Source organism: Hermetia illucens, chromosome 3 (assembly GCF_905115235.1).
Source record: "Hermetia illucens chromosome 3, iHerIll2.2.curated.20191125, whole genome shotgun sequence".
Classification (NCBI taxonomy): Eukaryota; Metazoa; Arthropoda; class Insecta; order Diptera; family Stratiomyidae; genus Hermetia; species Hermetia illucens.
Genome location: NC_051851.1, coordinates 47,284,244 through 47,301,816, shown reverse-complemented (window position 1 = coordinate 47,301,816; position 17,573 = coordinate 47,284,244). Strand labels below are relative to the sequence as shown.

General features: G+C 38.5%; 1 protein-coding gene across 1 annotated transcript in view; it reads right to left on the bottom strand.

The window, feature by feature from the left end:
* LOC119650688 (uridine phosphorylase 1) overlaps positions 1-8,453 on the bottom strand; it is a 119,629-nt gene extending 111,176 nt beyond the window's left edge. The window contains exon 1 of the mRNA XM_038053651.1: positions 8,084-8,453. The gene's annotated coding sequence lies outside the window, so the exon portion shown is untranslated. The remainder of the gene's footprint in view (positions 1-8,083) is intronic.
* Positions 8,454-17,573: the final 9,120 nt, after the last annotated feature.

The following is a 17,573-nucleotide window of genomic DNA, read 5'->3' as shown; positions in this document are numbered from 1 at the left end:
GTTTACTTTGAGGACTGAAATTGAAAGGATTCACGCAATCGAGTGGAGGAATTGAACTCTTTCCGGCAGACGGAAATTTTTGTGGAAGAACATGGGACCTCTGAGCGGCATTTTTGTTGTCCCTCCATGAAACCTCTAGTAGGGCTTTTAACGAGACACTGCTCCTTAAACCAATACTGTGTTTCTCATTTGCGCCCCCCCGAAACGAGCGTTGCTATTTCTTTTCTCAGCAAAATGGATGTACGGAACGACATAACAGAAACATCATTCATTTTGCCCGAACGATGTTCCGTGTGAAAAGTCTCCCGAAACGCTGATGGACCGAAGCTTTGAATATCACAGTTCGTACGGTCAATCAAACCATATGAAATTATTAATTGGAAAACAGACGTATCTCAGCACGTTTCACGTCTTTGGCCCAAAATGTTTGGTTTACATGCCAAAAGTGAAACCGACGAAAAAAGATTCAAACCGCAAATTTATTGTCTGTCTTAATATACTCCAAAAAAGTTGATAGCTTTTGCATCTGGTATAATTTTGAAAACCGCGTTGCTGGCAAAAGGAATGTATTCCAGCACCCGTCTGGAGAAAAGTTTTCGAATTTGTTTTCACTGAATCCGGGACCCTGGAAGAACCCACTTTTATATAGAAGAGGACTCTGTAATTTGCAGGGAGGCGACACTTTTATGAAGATTTAGAATACGAAACACAACCTATTTATAATAAATGGTCCAGAGATCGAAGGATACTGAAAGTGAAAATGCGTCTTGCAGAAATGATTCTTGTTTCTATCTACCTTAAAAATCATAGTGAGGCACTGGAATAACAAGGAGCGCTGGATTAGGGCCATGGGCAAAGAGATGATATCATCAGATGAAAATTTACTGTGGAAACTAATGGAGCTTAAGGATGAAAAGCCTTTTCCAATCACTGGATCTATTGGCTCAAATCGGGAAAAGGTAGCCAGTTTCTGCAGTTGCTACGATTTGATGCAATTTGAATCGCTCACAGTATTGCTGCGATCGAAAAACTCTACTTCTGTTAGTTTAATGTAAAGATAGTGTGTAACTAAAGGCAAATCGAAGAGGACTAGTACAGAACCCAGCAAGTCTATAAACTACAAACTACTCTATGTAAACTGAAGCAATCATCTTTGTGTTGGTTCAAACGTTTCAAGGAAGTTTTGTTTGCTTTTAATTTGTATAAGAGTCTGGTGAACCCTTTTGTTTTTTTCGGATGAAGAAACAGGACAATTTGATCGTGGTTTTGTGCATACTTGGACCGTGGGCTTGTAGTGGTAGCGAGAGAAACGGCCTTCGCAATTCGGCTGGGCAACCCACAAATTGAGTTCAAAAAAGAAACCTTTCGCTTTCCTTTCCCCCCAAGTGCATTTCCCTGCTAGGTACAAATGCCGGACATTGTCCCAAAATTTGAATGGAGGCATCGCTGCCCTCTTCACAGGATACAGATAAATGCCTGCAGTGATCTTTAAATTTTGCCACTATCATTCTGAAGCCCTTTTTGTTAAGGTGCAAAAAATTCATCGAGAACCCTGATTTCAAAAATAAACAAAAGATCATCCTTTCCATTTCCTGAGTGTTATTATTCTGAACTTTTTCCAGAATCTCACAGCCTCAATGCCTTCTATTCAAATATGGCCCAGAACCTATTTAACCAGACTCTACCCTCAGATGTGAGGAGCCTATTAATGTACCAGGTAATCAATAGCTAATTCACGTAAGAGGTCAGTGCCATACTCTCGTTGCCCTGAAGTTACATTCGCCATGAGTTATGACTCACCGTTTCTCGAAAATCCCCTGAAATATCTCAAGGGGACCCTCGCAATAGGACTTTTCTGTAACATACGGAGATAGCAAATACGAGTAAGCTGGAATTGAATTTGAAGACGTTTTGATGACCTGCCCAGGCATCCTATCCTTCACAAACGTTGAAATTTTAATTGCTATGTACAACAAATAATGTTAAAAAAATAACTATTATTTTTGAGTAATTATTTTTTGTATCAATCAATTAAGGGTTCTTGTATCTAGTTCAAAACTCAACCATGCTGACAAAACAAAAAAAACAACCAACAAACAAAAGTCGTTATGGTAATCCCCTTTTACAACTTAGAATAACCCAAGGATAATTATCTTAATAACTCAGAAGTCGAAGTCGAAGAAGAGTTGTCAGACAATATTATTAAGATATTAATTCCAAGGCAACAAAATAATCAGTAATCAATGTAATGATTAGCATTTGCAAGAGTTTCTGCCTTCAGAACACAATGATGGAAAGAAAGTCAAAACTAGTATATTTCTATGCAATTTTTGAATACCAGAGAAAATATGCCACCTTTAGATTAATGACTGTTGCGAGAAAATTTGGAAATTAGTGGAAATCGACGTATTTTTACTTAAAGTGACTTTATCAAGTAGGGAAAGTCAATTTTAACAACATTGTTAGTTATTATTAATGAAGAAAGTGACAGAAACATGGAGAAAGTAATTTGCTCATAAAATTGTAGAGGCGGTACAATTACATATTTTTTAAACTGCTTTTATGTTACTATTTATAAACTGCTTCTCCTCATATTCCTCAAATTTTGATAGTGCTTCTTTCTTGTTTCCTCTCGCTATTTTCCACCCCCACCGTTTCTCATTCAACCCTCATAGTCCACATTTCCTTCAAAGGGTTGTGCAATTGCCAATCGTTTAGAAAAACTAGTGTACTTTATCTTACAAATCAAAGTATATTAAGAACATATAATCAGTTTAATAATTTGTATAATGTTCTCTTTTTTGGCCATTTGAGATTTTTTATCTTAAATCCCACTAAATTCTCTCAATAGTTGCGATGTGTTTACTAGCGTGAGGGTCAGAGAAATTCTGTCATAGTTGAGTATTTCTGGACTTTTTTTTTCAAAATGACTCCTTAATATTTGCGGGAAGTAGATAGCAACGAGCCAAGCATAATTCGCTGACAGTCGAATACAATGTTCCCAGCTTAATGATTTTTTTATTTCAAACAAATTACCAGAAAAACTTTACAATATTTATATGGTTGCCATTTACCACAAAATGGAACATAACACATCAACCACATGTGCGGCTGCGGTTTGTTGAAATGCGTTTTAGCTGCCTGCATGATTATTCGGGACGTTTACACTCCTCTTCCACTATTCTTCTTCCAGAGTTCCTAGGACGACTACTTCGTCATCCATCTTGCCACTTGCAATCACTGCCGTTTCAATTTTTGATCAACACTTTATCAAGGTTAGGAGCTTTTGAGTAACAATGGAGGACATTTTCCATATGCTACTCCCATATAGCAACATTGAAAGAATATAAGCAAAGAATAGTAGTGAAGATGGATTTAGCGTCATCCAGTTCGATGTCACCGTCGGCAACAACCACGCTTCCTAGATATAAAAATTGATCGACACCTTCGATATTCTGCCCATTAATATAAAATTAAAAGTTATAGTGTCATGATCCGTCAGATAGAGAATTATGATGTTGGTGGCACAGTTAGATACTAGACAGCTACCACACTCCCCCTTGCCCCTCAAGGGGGGAAATCCGTGCGAGTACACACGATTTCAAATTGTTTTGCCCTTGAGCATGAGCGAGATGTAACGAAAATCCGATCAGCTGTGTTTGACATACCGCCCGGACTTGCCAATGTATTGGTGAGATTGGCAAGTTTTTGCTTATATATAAGTGAATACGTGAAACAACTTTTTGCTATATGGGTGAGCACGCCGTAGGACCAGAATAGCAAAAGCTCACCGATCTCTCTCTTACCAATACGATTTGACGAAGATTATGCCTTTTCCTTGTTTAGCATCTCTGATGTGTACAGATAAGCTTCTGCAAGCTCATTCGCAAGTGGGGTCATTTTTGTAAGGGTACTGCCTATAGTAGATCTACTGTGGTTGGTGGCTTTACGTGCCCCCTCCAAATACAGAGGCATTTGGCCAACGTCCATGAATCTGTGCAAGAGCAAACAGATGTCATTTGCGTAGTCGAGGTGTTTGAGGAAAAATGTCGTGGTCCATTGACTTCCTCCCTTGACACTGATAACAAGAGGGGAATAATATCGGCGACAAGATGCAACCCTAACAAACTCCACTTTCGACCTAAAATTTCTCAGAAATTTTACCTCAGTATAACTCAGTAGCATATTGTGGTGGCATCTGTCGCAATGATGATGCCTAATAGTTTCTCTAGAATGCCCCTCCTGCACAGAGAAGTACAGATATACTCCCGTCGACAGCTTTTTCAAAACCAGGAAAGGGTAGGTAAAGTGGAGCTTTGCACCCCACCTACCATTCCAAAATGACTCGTTCGGCTTTAATGCAGAAGGATCCTAAAAGGAAACCAGCCTACTATCCATCAATCAAGCTTTCGAGATATTCCTTGATGCGTTCAAGGATTATTTTAACTATCATATTCTGTTTACGACGACAGCGAGCACTCAACTTTTTCTGAACACTCACTTTTTCTGAATCTTAATGCTCCGGAAAAGAAATCCGAATGTCAGCATTTCTGCTGCGCTGTAACTTGTCATTCAGACAATATTTTATACAGAAAAGAGGTAAGCCCTCGCAAAGCGTGACGAAATAGCGAGCAAAGTTAGCCAAAAGATGAACAATAGATAAAACTTTGATTCGGCCAGTCTTGAATTATAGCAAAAAGAAGTGGTGTTGTACAGCGAATGACAATTGAAATACAACAGTCACATATATTATACGACGAACCAGAATCTGCCATTCATATTAAGAGGTATTCTTACCTTGTGTGCATCAAATCAAGGGTCACTTTCTACGATTTAAGAAGAAAACCGATTGATAGTGATTAGTTGTTTTTCTAAGATTTTATGCGAAACAAGCGAGTGGCGTCATTTTGTGTTAAATTTGCGAAAAAGGGATGTGATTTTTTTAGGGAAGATAGGGCTTAAAATGTGTGCCTTAAAAAGTGAAATAGGTCTCGTTCTCAGAACCTATCCAACCGAAAAATCTGAAGAAAATCAGTGATGCATCTATATGGAATCTAAGCCTCAAAATACATCTCTTTCCAACACCTTCACAAATAAAGTTAATAATAGCATATTACCTTGTTTTAACAATTTAGTGGAAGGCCCCCTGTATAAGAAAAAAATACTAAATTTAATTTTAATCAATCGAAAACCCACGTACGTTCAGTTGAGGGCGATTGTTAATATTTTAAGGCAATTAATATTGGAGAGACGAGCTACAATGCCTAGGCAATACAGTAGATTTTCGAAAGGTACAGCTTTTTCAATGAGGAAAGGCTCTGCCTACGCTATACGCGTAGCGCCAACTTCTGAGCAAAAGTTATAACAATGAAATGTAACTGCAATACCAAATTGCTTCATAACTCTATTATATATATCATTGAACTAAATTATTGCAAGGTTCGATACAATACCGGGGACAGTGTTTTGCTGCTGGACACAGATTTAGGAGCCATTGAACATACTATCGCATTAAAACTGCGTAAATCCGTCTAAGCCACGAGTAATGACTCAGATTTGCTTAACTCAATAAATTAGTTATTCTGCCTTAGATACTATATTTGACATTGCTGAATCATGCCCATAATTATTTTTATTTTCTTCAGTGGCTTTTCATAAATGGCAAGCACCATGAACTCTCACCCTTGAGGTGTAAATGAAGTTGGCGCTTCTCGTTCATAGAAATTGTATGATAAAGTGTGGTTTAAATAGTTTTTTTCATATCTGCAATAAAGTTACTCTTTCTACGTATAGTTCCACTCACTTTTATAATAAGGATGAACATTCAAGTACTACAGACATCTAATAACCAAATGAAATCATCTGCAAATCGACACCCAGGACGTGACTGACAGAATCGACTTTTTCGACCATTCAAAAAAAAATTCTTGACTTAATTTTTTAATAGTTGAAGCATTTTATCCAATAAAAAGATGTCCAAAAAACATTCCCATGTAGTCTTACCCCTTAAAATCAAAAAAACTTCAGGGGGCAAACCATGTAGACCGTATGCTCTAGAACTACCAGGAGCCTATTCAAAGGTAAGATGGAAGGTAAACGAGAAAAAAGTTGTACCCTGTAAAGTTTCTGAAATGAGAGGATGCGATTGCTCCACCGAGAAATCGGGATCAAGAATTCGGAAGACGAAGGAAAGGCATCAAACAGTATTATTTTTTTTAAGTTAAAATACATTGACTTTCATCAATTTATAAGCTGCCCAGTCATTTTAAAAGGGTTTTTTCAAGATTTTTCTTTGAGCACACTGTTAAATTATAGTCCACAAGCAACAACCAATCGATTAAGCAGCGCTTCAGGAATAGGAAAAAAATATATTGTTGTCAAAATGGCGGCTGTACAAACAAAACAAGTCTACCGCAACGAACAGTAGAACTCTCCTGTATCACCATCTAGAGGTACAATACAATTCCATGAACTGCATAAGTTTAGCTTCATTTTTCATTTTTTCACAAAATGAAGCTTAGAAATGAAAACTCTTCGAGTTCTACTGCTTTCCGAATTTGAAAACATAGTTTGAGAAAAAAAAAAGTTTAAAAACTCTACAACTTTTCGAAATCATAATAATATGGTCCATAACATTTTTTTTAACTGTACCCTGATATTCCAAACGCCATACAACCATATTTAGCTCTTACAGATTTTTTGGTTGCTATAATGCTGTGTCGAGTCTCTTTGCCATAGTGAAAAGTGAGTATTTAGCAGTTTGAATGCGATTTTCTTTTTAGGAGTTACTCCAGAGAAGCTAATTTCTAATATTTGTAAGTTGTGTTTATACAGGAACGTTATTGATGAGTGAATTTAGGGATGCTTTAGCGCATTTTAAGCCAATAAAACGAATGACGAAAAAGACATTTCAAAACAGATATAACCACACCGTAACATATTGAAGAGTTTGGTAGAAATCGTACTACTATCAACAAAACTATCATGTACCTTAATATATAAAATGCCAGCATCATATTGATGCTAATAGTCCGACATACTCAATGAATATACACTGCGAGCTGTGTACAAATGAAACCATAGTGGACCCAAGTATCCTTAAATAAGAAATCCAGAAAATCTTTCTTGCTATAAGTCGATTTTCTCCGACTTATTATACTGTTTGAAGTTAAAATACATTGATTTTCATCAATTTCTAAGTCGTCCCGCAATTTTTCGCAAAGGTTCTAAAAATGTATAAAGTCTTCTTACCTATTCATTACAAAGATATTTACGAATATACAGAAGTGGCAAAATTCATCAAATTAAAAGGCACATCGAATCTATTGACGCTTGTCGTACACCAATAATAACAGATTATCATGTTTCTAAATAGAGATCCATAAAACCAATTGCATGTATCATCACAAGAATAGGTAATTACCGAAAATAAACACAGTTGTTCCATTACAACTTTATGCTCTTTTCAAAAATTAATGACCCTTGCCCACAAGCTATTAATCTCGTATGCGAGTACATTGCAAAGCTCGCCAGAGAGCCACGGCTAACCGTCCAACCACCCCGACTTCCACGAAGACTGAAACAAATGCTTTCCTTCTTGTATAATTTCAATTCGCATTACTCATTTGCGTATATCCTTCAGTTTTGTACTTGCTTGGTCAACGGATCCTTCAAGACGTTGAATAATATCTACAATTCGTTTGAGTTACCACCGAAGAAAGAGAATATCTTTTCTGAATATTTAATACAGCATAATATCATGCTTTGTAGATTCGAATTCCATAGAATGTCGACGGCAGGACACAGATGACAACGGAAAAAAATCAACATGTTTGAACCGAAAGCTGAGCAAGGATAGCGCAGGACTGTATCGATTCTATGTAAAAAGGGAGTAATGATTCAACAAGAGCGCTTTTGCAAGTTCGACGTTCTTCCACAAATACTGCTTGTCTCACACTTGAAACCAAAAAATATTTACACAGTTCAACACCGTTTTCAATTGATCCTAAGTAAAGAGAGGATACGAGTATATCTGTTGTACTAAGGATTTCAATTTTTAATAAGCACATGCATTGGTACTAACCACAGACGGTGGAAACTGCTCTTGGAATGTATCCGTCGTCTCGTCACAACTATTGATTTTCCTTTACAACCTTTATTTATTATGAGGCTCACAATATAACAATTTATTAGTTACGATTTATTATAATAAAGAATATTCAACTCGTTGTAACACGGCAACTGTGGCTTTTATAGTGATAATAACTTTGTCGTTCAAATTAGATTCGTATTTCACGCACACCAATTTGATACTAGCTTTACTAGCTTAGAACTATGTAGACTGTTTAACTATAACAATTTTTTTAACAATTTTCATTTACTACTTCTGCTGTTCGACGGAACTTCGCGGTCTGCACGTGAACGTGATACGAACGACCCACTCAGACTAACTTTCGTTCATGGGCTTTCCACGAAATAACGGTTTAAGGGAAAAACGTCACGTTTGCGTCTAGCAATGGATAACAGCGGCAGCAACTACAGCTTCGACCCCTGCTTCTGAATGGTATGTAAGCTTGGAAAAGCTTGGTGGGCCTTAGATCAATTAGTTTCCGGATTGCAAAAATCTACGAATTTCGATGGTAAAGCATGAGAAAGCACATGGTGCAGAACTCGGAGGTGCAGCAAAAGAAAATCTTACCAGAATTACCAGGCAAACTTGAGTAGATGTTAACTTGTACTGATGGAAGCAGAAGAAAGCATACTGCGGTAGTTCCTAGATTATAACTATTTTTTAGCTCCTATCTATAAAATTTCTATGTAAATATTGATTTCCTCTAAATAATTCAACATATGTACCTACATATATGGACGAATGTATGTACATATAGTATCTATATTTGAAAATATAATAGTGAGTAGTAGAATGCAAGAATCAAATCACAATTTTTCGCTATCGAATGCAACATCTGCTTTTACTTAAGGGGGTCATCCCGTGTGTCGGATCCGCGTAATCGATTTTTAAGGTTTTGTGTAAAACAAATCGGTTTACTGTCTGCCTGTCTGTCCGCCAAACGCATTTTTCTCAGAGATGGTTGTAGCGATTGATACCAAATTTGGTGGAAAGATGGGAAATGTGAACACTCACGCATACACTTAGCGGTTCATCAACTGTTGATGCTCAAGGTATGGAGCAACAAATCAATGGCTAACGACTAGCAGCAAGGCATTATCTATTCCATATATAAAAAGGATATCACGCAGGATATAGAGGCATCACATTGCTGAGTACCATCTATAAGATATTCTCCGCTATCTTTCTCGGTCGGATAGGTCGCCCAGAACATCATCGGTTCACGCACAATAGATCAGATTTTCTCTCTACGGCATGCAATGGGGAAACTGCTGAAATGTGGCCATCATCATGATAGTATCGCCAGGGTAAAACTGTACGCGGCCATGAGAGAATTCGGTAGCCCGACGAAATTTATAAGACTGATTAAGTTGAACCCTGACCAATGTGCGAGGCCAAAGAAAAGCAGCAAAATCATTCTGGAGACCATTCAATTCACAACGGTCTAAAATAAAGGGATGCCCTATCATGCATCCTCTTTAACCTGGCCCTAGAGAAAGTGATCCGCGATCTAGCTTTTAATTCAAGAAGAACCATCCTCTTCAAATCTACCCAACTAGAGGCTGCTGACGATATTGACATTATGGGAAGAACAACCCGGGATAAACAGTCTACCTTGATCCATAAACAGTATTGACTTCATAAATGTGCAACCTAAGATCTTGCGGCAATCGCCGCCTGCTCGACGATTGCGCGAGATCTTGGGTTGCACATTAATGAAGTCAAGACGAAATACATGGTGGTAACGTCAGCATCAAAAACCAAAGGAACAACAACACTAAATCGCACTGGGCAAACGAGAACAATGAAGATAGAAGACTACAACTTTAACACCGTTCTCCTATCTGGGGATAAAAATCATAACCAATAACAACAAGGACGATGAAATCCGCGTACGGTTGTTGGCAGCCAACAGAGCCTACTTCAGCTTACAAAAGGTGTTTCGATTGGAACGTCTCACAATAGAGTTAAAGTTCTTACTGTATAACACAATGATGCTACTCCTTATGTATTTCTCGGAGACCTGGGTTCTTAAGAGAAAAATTGTGAACTCTTGGCCATGTTCGAGATTTGAATTCGTCGAAGATTTGTTGGCTCGCTACATGAAGATGGATGACTCCGTAGCTTCATCAACGATGAAATTTATGAGGAATACCATGACCGCCTGGTTGTGGATAAAATCCGGCTCAACCGGTCAAGGTGAGTGGATCACTTAATCCGTATGGATGAAGATAATCCAGCCCGGAAAGTCTATAAGGACAGTATCTATGGTAGAAAAAGAAGACGTGCTAGACCCTGCCTGAGATGGAGCGATGGCGTAGATCAGGGTGCGAACCAGTTTTTACGTATATTAAATTGGTGGACATCGGCGCAAAATCGGGATGTCTGGGATTTCCTACTAAGGCAGCCCTAGACCGGATACCGGTTGTTGCGCCGTTAATGATGACGTTGTATAATTTAATAAATCATATTTAATCTGTTAGAATTCAAGTTTCTAAATAAGAAATTAAATAAAATAATTAAAAGTTGGGCTTAAATGAGTAGTGCATAAATTCTATAGTGTGACCCGACAGAAAAGAAAAACGTGATCAAAGCTCAAATCAACATTCATGCAAAGAAGGACAACGTTGCTGGCGTTACGCTCCCCGTATTCGAGCCGTACCAGGGCGGAACCCATACCTGCAAATTGGCCGCCTTGGCCCGTAGTGGTGAGAAGTTGGTCAAGTTGAAGAAAAAATATCAAAGGGTTGTAAAATTACTTGTTAAATTGGCCTCGCTGGAAACTTCATTCGTGACTCCGAATGAAGTTATCAAAATTACCAATCGCAGAGTCAATGCCATCGAGCACGTCATCATTCCACGTATCGTTCGTACGCTCCACTGGGTCCCGAGGGATTTTAATAGATGGCCGAATTCTAGTTTGTTAATCCCTTTAATGAAGGCGGCATTTCCGGCAAATATGCACATATTCACTATTCTTATATATTCTTTAGGGTTATTGCATATTCTGACACCAAGCAGAGGTCATAAATCTAATTAAAGTTTTGTGTCTGCTCCACGCGCTTTTCTCGAAAACAGTTACACCTATCGACAGGAAATTTGATAAGAAAGTTGCTACTACTAGTGAATCACGTCCTTCAACGTTGAGTTTAAAGGAGTTGTAAATAGTGTGGGGGAGAAGTGTGGGTTTTTGGTTTTGGTTATTTATTTTGAGAGGCCATTTTTACACACTACACAACCCAACAATCTGAAAAATAGGCCTCCATATCGACATCTATTCAAAAAACTTTATAATATATGGTGTATTACTATATTATTACTATTACTATATTATGTAAAATCCTCCTTAAAGCGATAAGTCTACTGTTAAAACACGTAAGATGATCTGTTTTAAAACTGCCATAAACAGAAAACGATGAAAGCTTGAAACGGTCATCTATTACACTTTGAAGTTAATAATTTCACTTGTAAAAAAAAATGCAAAATGGTCCCAATAGCGTTTCAGCAGCTTCTAATTAAAAAAAAATTAGGAGATGTGAAATCTAGCCGAAACTATCTGTATGTGAGTATAATATTCCATTAGTTCACACTATAATGTATTGCAATGACCAACTGACCAAAACCTAATTAAAATCGGTCTGTCTGTCTTGTCACACTTATTATCTGTGAAACTGAGATCAACTCACAATTCAGAACACCTGTTGATACGAAATTTGGTAAAAAGGTGTTGAGTTTAAGGAGGCGGGATTTCCATACATGTTAATAGGGGTGCAACATTTTTTTTTTGACAGAATATAGCCATGTGGGATGTCAAATAAAAGGTGTCGATTAGTACATAGCTATTGGTTACAAAGGAAGGGAGTGCGGAAGTCCGAAAATGATCAGTTACTTTAAGGACCCGCTCGTTCCGTACTTAACCCAAAAATCTGGAAAAAAAATAGGGTGATCTGAGAACATGGTATCTAGACCTCAAAATACTTTCTATACCGATACTGGTTTAAATAAAGATAATAATAGTATAGCTATCATGCGTCCTCTTTAACCTGGCCCTCGAGAAAGTGATCCGTGATGCTGAGGTGAATGCAAGAGGTATGGTCCTCTTCAAGTCCACCCAACTACTGGCCTATGCTGACGATATCGACATCATGGGAAGAACCACCCGAGAGGTACAAACTGCCTTCATCCTGATCGAGCAGGTGGTGATAGGCGCGAGATCTTGGGTTGCACATCAATGGAGGCAAGACAAAATATATGGTGGCAACGATAGCACCGAAGACGAATCAACCAACAACATCAAACCGCACTGGTCAAACACAAACACGAAGAAGAATAAGGATAGGAGAATACAACTTTGAGACCGTTGACAATTTCTCCTATCTAGGGTCGAAAATCACAACCGATAACAGTTACGATGATGAAATCCGCGCACGGTTGTTGTCAGCCAACAGAGTCTATTTCAGCTTACAAAGACTGTTCCGCTCGAAACGTCTCACCATAGGGTCAAAGCTCTTACTGTACAAGACTATGATCTTGCCAGTCCTCATCTATTCCTCGGAAACTTGGGTTCTAAGCAAGAAAAATTGCGAACTCTTGGCCGCGTTCGAGAGAAGAATCCTCCGAAGAATTTTTGGCCCCCTACATGAGAATGGACGATTCCGTAGCCTACACACTGACGAAATCTATGAGCGATACCATGACCGTCCGGTTGTGGATAAAATCCGGCTCAATAGTTTACGGTGGGCGGGTCACTTAATCCGTATGGATGAAGATGATCCCGCCCGGAGAGTCTATAAGGGCAATATCTATGGTAGAAAAAGAAGACGAGGCAGACCCTGCCTAAGATGGAGCGATGGCGTGGGCCAGGACGCCAGACAGCTTTTAGGGATATCGAATTGGTGGACCTCGGCGCAAAACCGGGATGTCTGGAGTTCCTTATTAAGGCAGGCCTAGACCGGATACCGGTTGTTGCGCCGTTGATGACGATGATGAATAATAGTATATTACCACATTTATTATAAGTATATTTGTCAGAAATTTAGTGGGAACCTCCCTTAAGTTTCTCCTAAAATCATCAAGTATGCAGCAATATAAGCTATATTATGATAGTTTGGTGAGAATTGCGCTATTACTAACTGAGTCGAAGATATCACTTTTGTGAAAATTTATTGCAGTCTAAAACTTTGAATGTCAGTATTATACTGAAGTGAATGGTCTGATAAATTAAATGCATAAACATTACGAGCTAGGTACAAAAGGGGCAGAAAACCTTTCATACCTGAAGCATTCAACTTCTGGTTTCCTGACTTGTTTTCGAATCCATTTCCACAATTTCGCATCTGTGGTCTTATTTAAAACAAAATATTATTAAGATAGAATTTTGTTTTTATGCAATTTATTCGAAAACAAGTGAAATGTATTGAGCAAGGTACATATATATGGTAGTAATTTGCCTCTTGGTGGTATGTTTGTGGTTGCGCTTCAGTTCCCCCCCCCCCCACGATCCTGATATTCCTACATTCCTTCTTTACTGTTTTTCGCCAAGTGCGCTTGGGAAGACCCACTCGTCGGCCATCTTAGGAAAGTGGGTTCCGTTGCATGGCGTAGCCAGCAATACAATTGTTGCTCCTCCTTAATATGTGACCTATTCACTGCCCTTTCCGTGTACCGATCACAACGGATAGGAGTGCCAGGCGTGTGCACCGATCAAGTTCTTCGTTTGAGATAGCATCTGGCCAGCGTACCCCGATCATACGACGCAAACAGATGTTGACGTAGGCTTAGAGCTTTTGAATAACAGTGAGGTTTATTTTTCATGTGCAATCCCCATATAGTATCACAGAAAGAACAGTCTCAACTTCATCTTGGTATTGCAATAACTGATGTTTTATAAAAACAAGTCGTGAGCTATTGAACCGCCCATATAGTCAGGACAAGGCAGCATGAATAACATCATAATGACAAGATGAAACCCTAGCAAACTCGGCTTTGGACTTTGTGGTCCTCTGAAATTTTACCACGGTGTAGCATGTGATATGTGGCTCTGATAATAGCTATACGTTTCTTTTGAATGCCTCTCCTGCGTAAGGCACTACAGATGCACTCCCGATTCACGCTATCGAAAGCTTTCTCAAAATCAATGAAGAGCAGGTACGCAAAAATCTGAATTCCGCGCACTATTCCAAAGTAATCCGTAGGGTGCTCATGTGATCTATACACGCAAATGCGGAGCAGCAACCAGAATCCTCCGTCGATCAAGCTTTCGAGATGTTCTTTGATGCGTTCCAGGATTATTTTAGCAATTATCTTTCCGACGGTGGGAGCACGTAAATAATCCTTCAATTGTCACACACAAAATGGACGCCCTTCCTTGGAATCTTAACAGCTACTCTCCTTTCGGTTCGAGTGGAAATAGCAGACCTGCAGCAAATGCAGGTACAGCAATAAATAACTCTGCGGGGAGACCGTCAAGCCTAGCGGCTTTAAGTCGTTTGAGAGCATTGGTGACCGAAATGATTTCTCCACTGCTTGGAAAAACAGTCCATATCCGAATGTAACAGTAAGTGGTCATTTCATACACAAGGGGATAAACCTCACCGGGTGTCATACAGTTAAGAATTGTGGTATTCTTTCTCCTTCTTTGATTGCTCGTTATTGTAGATAAAAAGCCAACCGTTAACATCTTACAAGGGCCATCAACAGATTTGCGACTACATGCAAGTCCTTTTGTGAAGCAAATTCCCTTTTGTTACGGTGTGCGAGCGGGTCACGTCCACCATCACTCACAACCGTCAAAAGCACCTTCAACTCCCTCTGTTCATTGATCCACTTTCGCAGCCAGCCAGACCTTAGACGTGACCGACAACCTGGGTAAAACCCGAGAGAAGAACATTTTTGATGGCGGCCTAATGATGATATTCTCATCGGGTTACTTAGTGTATTTGATATTCGATCAGCAAGTAAGATCATATACTGTCGAGCAATAACTGAATCATAAAAACGGTCGATATTGGACTTGGGGGTCACAGCTTTTCAACCCCGTGCAAAGTAAAAGTAGGCAATCTTCATCAATATATTCTTAAGCCTCAACTCACAGGGCGATAGATAGGCTCATACGTGAACGGGCAAGTGGCAACTTTAGCAAAAATACTTACAAAAAGTCCATGACTGAACGAGTATTTAAATTTTGGTCAGAAGGTCTAAACGCTGAAATATTGGCGGATAAATTCTTATTTTATTCCCTGTGTACTTAAAATCTTTCTTAAAACTGATTGTAATCTTTTCGTTTAAATTTTTTGACTATATATTTCTAAGTCTAATTATTAATTAATTTTGATTGGCTAATCCCAAGAAATAAGCAAAAAAGTATATGCAAAACTGGTATGGGAATTAAAATATCATACATTGACCCAAAATTGTTCAAAAGTTGATCGCTTTCGCATTAAAATTTGCTTATCCATAAAATAACAAAAGCGTTTAAAGCAATACCTATTTCTCCACGCACACCACCTACAGCTCATTGTACCATAAAATTAAGGTTAATTAGGGCAATATTGCGACCTTTACTGCTCTTAGCAATTAATTAAGTTATATATTTATCTCGACACATTACACTACTCGCAGTAGAAACTGTCGTCCTTGGCACAGCCGGCTACAACACGGCAATGATTTTTCTTGCTGTGAAACTTTTGTAATTATGCCTCCCAAAGAAATTATTAGGTTCCTTCAACTTCTTGGAGATCCTTAATTAAAAGCCAACAAGATTATTCTTCATCTTGTTTCGACTTGGTCGTACAGCATGTTGAGAATAATGTAATTGAGAATCCGGGTGCAGAGAAAAGGCGCTACGTAGTAGCCGTTACCACAATTGTAAGAGCTGTGCTGCTGCACCATTATGGGACTGAATAAGTGTCAACGAATGACACCAATAATATTGTAACAAATTATACTGTCTACAGAATCTAATTTAATAAAAAGGAAATATCATAGAAGGGATTAGATATTGTGCATTACTTTTCAGACTTTGTAAGGACTGAAAATATTTTCTTACGTTATTCCAATGGAATTCCTAGAAGGTCGAAAAACGGTAGAGTCGTTTACCCAGAATTAGCAACCTCCCAGTCGTAACCCTACAATTAGTTCCAATAGTGATGGATTTATGTTATGTATCAAGTCACAGTTAATTGCTTCTACTAATTAAGACATACGAGTACGTTGATGATTTCCAACTTCGTTCTAGCGGCCTTCAGTTAGAGCCCTAACTACGGGAACATTTCGCTCAGGCTATACTTCTGCCATGGCACTAGATCCTTAAGCTATGTATGTTTTCGTATTTTGGAATGGAAGGTACCGTAGCTCAAGTATATTGTAATTATATCCTTTCTTCTGGGGGCTTTTTATTTCTGATGAAATGGATGTTGAAATCTGGGCATATTGCGGTTTTAATTATTTTTAAGCACGCTTTTTAAAAGTCCTTCTCAATTCGTCCCACTTAATTTGCTCACTAGGTCTGAAATCATTGACAAACATAAGATATGGTACGTGCAGAGCATGTTGGGCTTACGATCAATTCTCTACTTCCTCTATTTCGAATTAGATTCTATTTATGCAATCAAGATATGCCAGCCCACGGAACCAGCTGTATACATATTTCAAGGATACTCTTAAGCTTTATTTTCTGCTCTACCAATTAGGTATGATATTTAAGAAGGTTAGGGACAAATTTGATTACAAAATCATTAACTTTTTTTGGGTCATTTAATTTTCTACTTTTTTATGTACCTTGAAAAATCAATCTATTTTTCATCAACCTATTTAAAGATATCGAATAATTCTATAGAATGGCCTTGATATAGTCCTGGGAAAAATAGCGGATGATTTTAAATTAATTTATCGGCTACGTAAGGAAGATTGATTAAGTGTATAATAACTTGAAAGAAACCAAATACATACGTATATATTTTTAATTTATTAATTGAAAGTATGATGTTGTTGTAGTGCGGACACGGTTCGATTTCTGGCTGTCCCTTATTGCCAATAACCCCTAAATGGAACAAAGCGCACCAATTACGGCCACGCGTTTTTGTTAGCGGCTTGCTGAAATATTTTTGCGGGATTGTGCCGTTGTACTCTGCAAAGCAAATGGTGGGAGAAGCGTATTCGGTATCGCACCATTACTGATGGCTATTGCAAGGTCCGCTTTCTTCACTTGGGAGCTGGTTCCTGTTGACTGTAAGATTCTAGCTAAGGAGCATCACATTGTACAGTGTTATGCACCAACAGAGATTACCGACATAGTGGGTAAGAATTTTTTCTATGAGCAATTATATGTAGTTCAGGAGAAACTTCCTAAGAGTTGACATGCTGGGTCGGTTGGCTCTAATAATACCTTACTCCAACATATAATCGGGAGGTATGATCTTGGTGACCGTAACAACAACGGCAT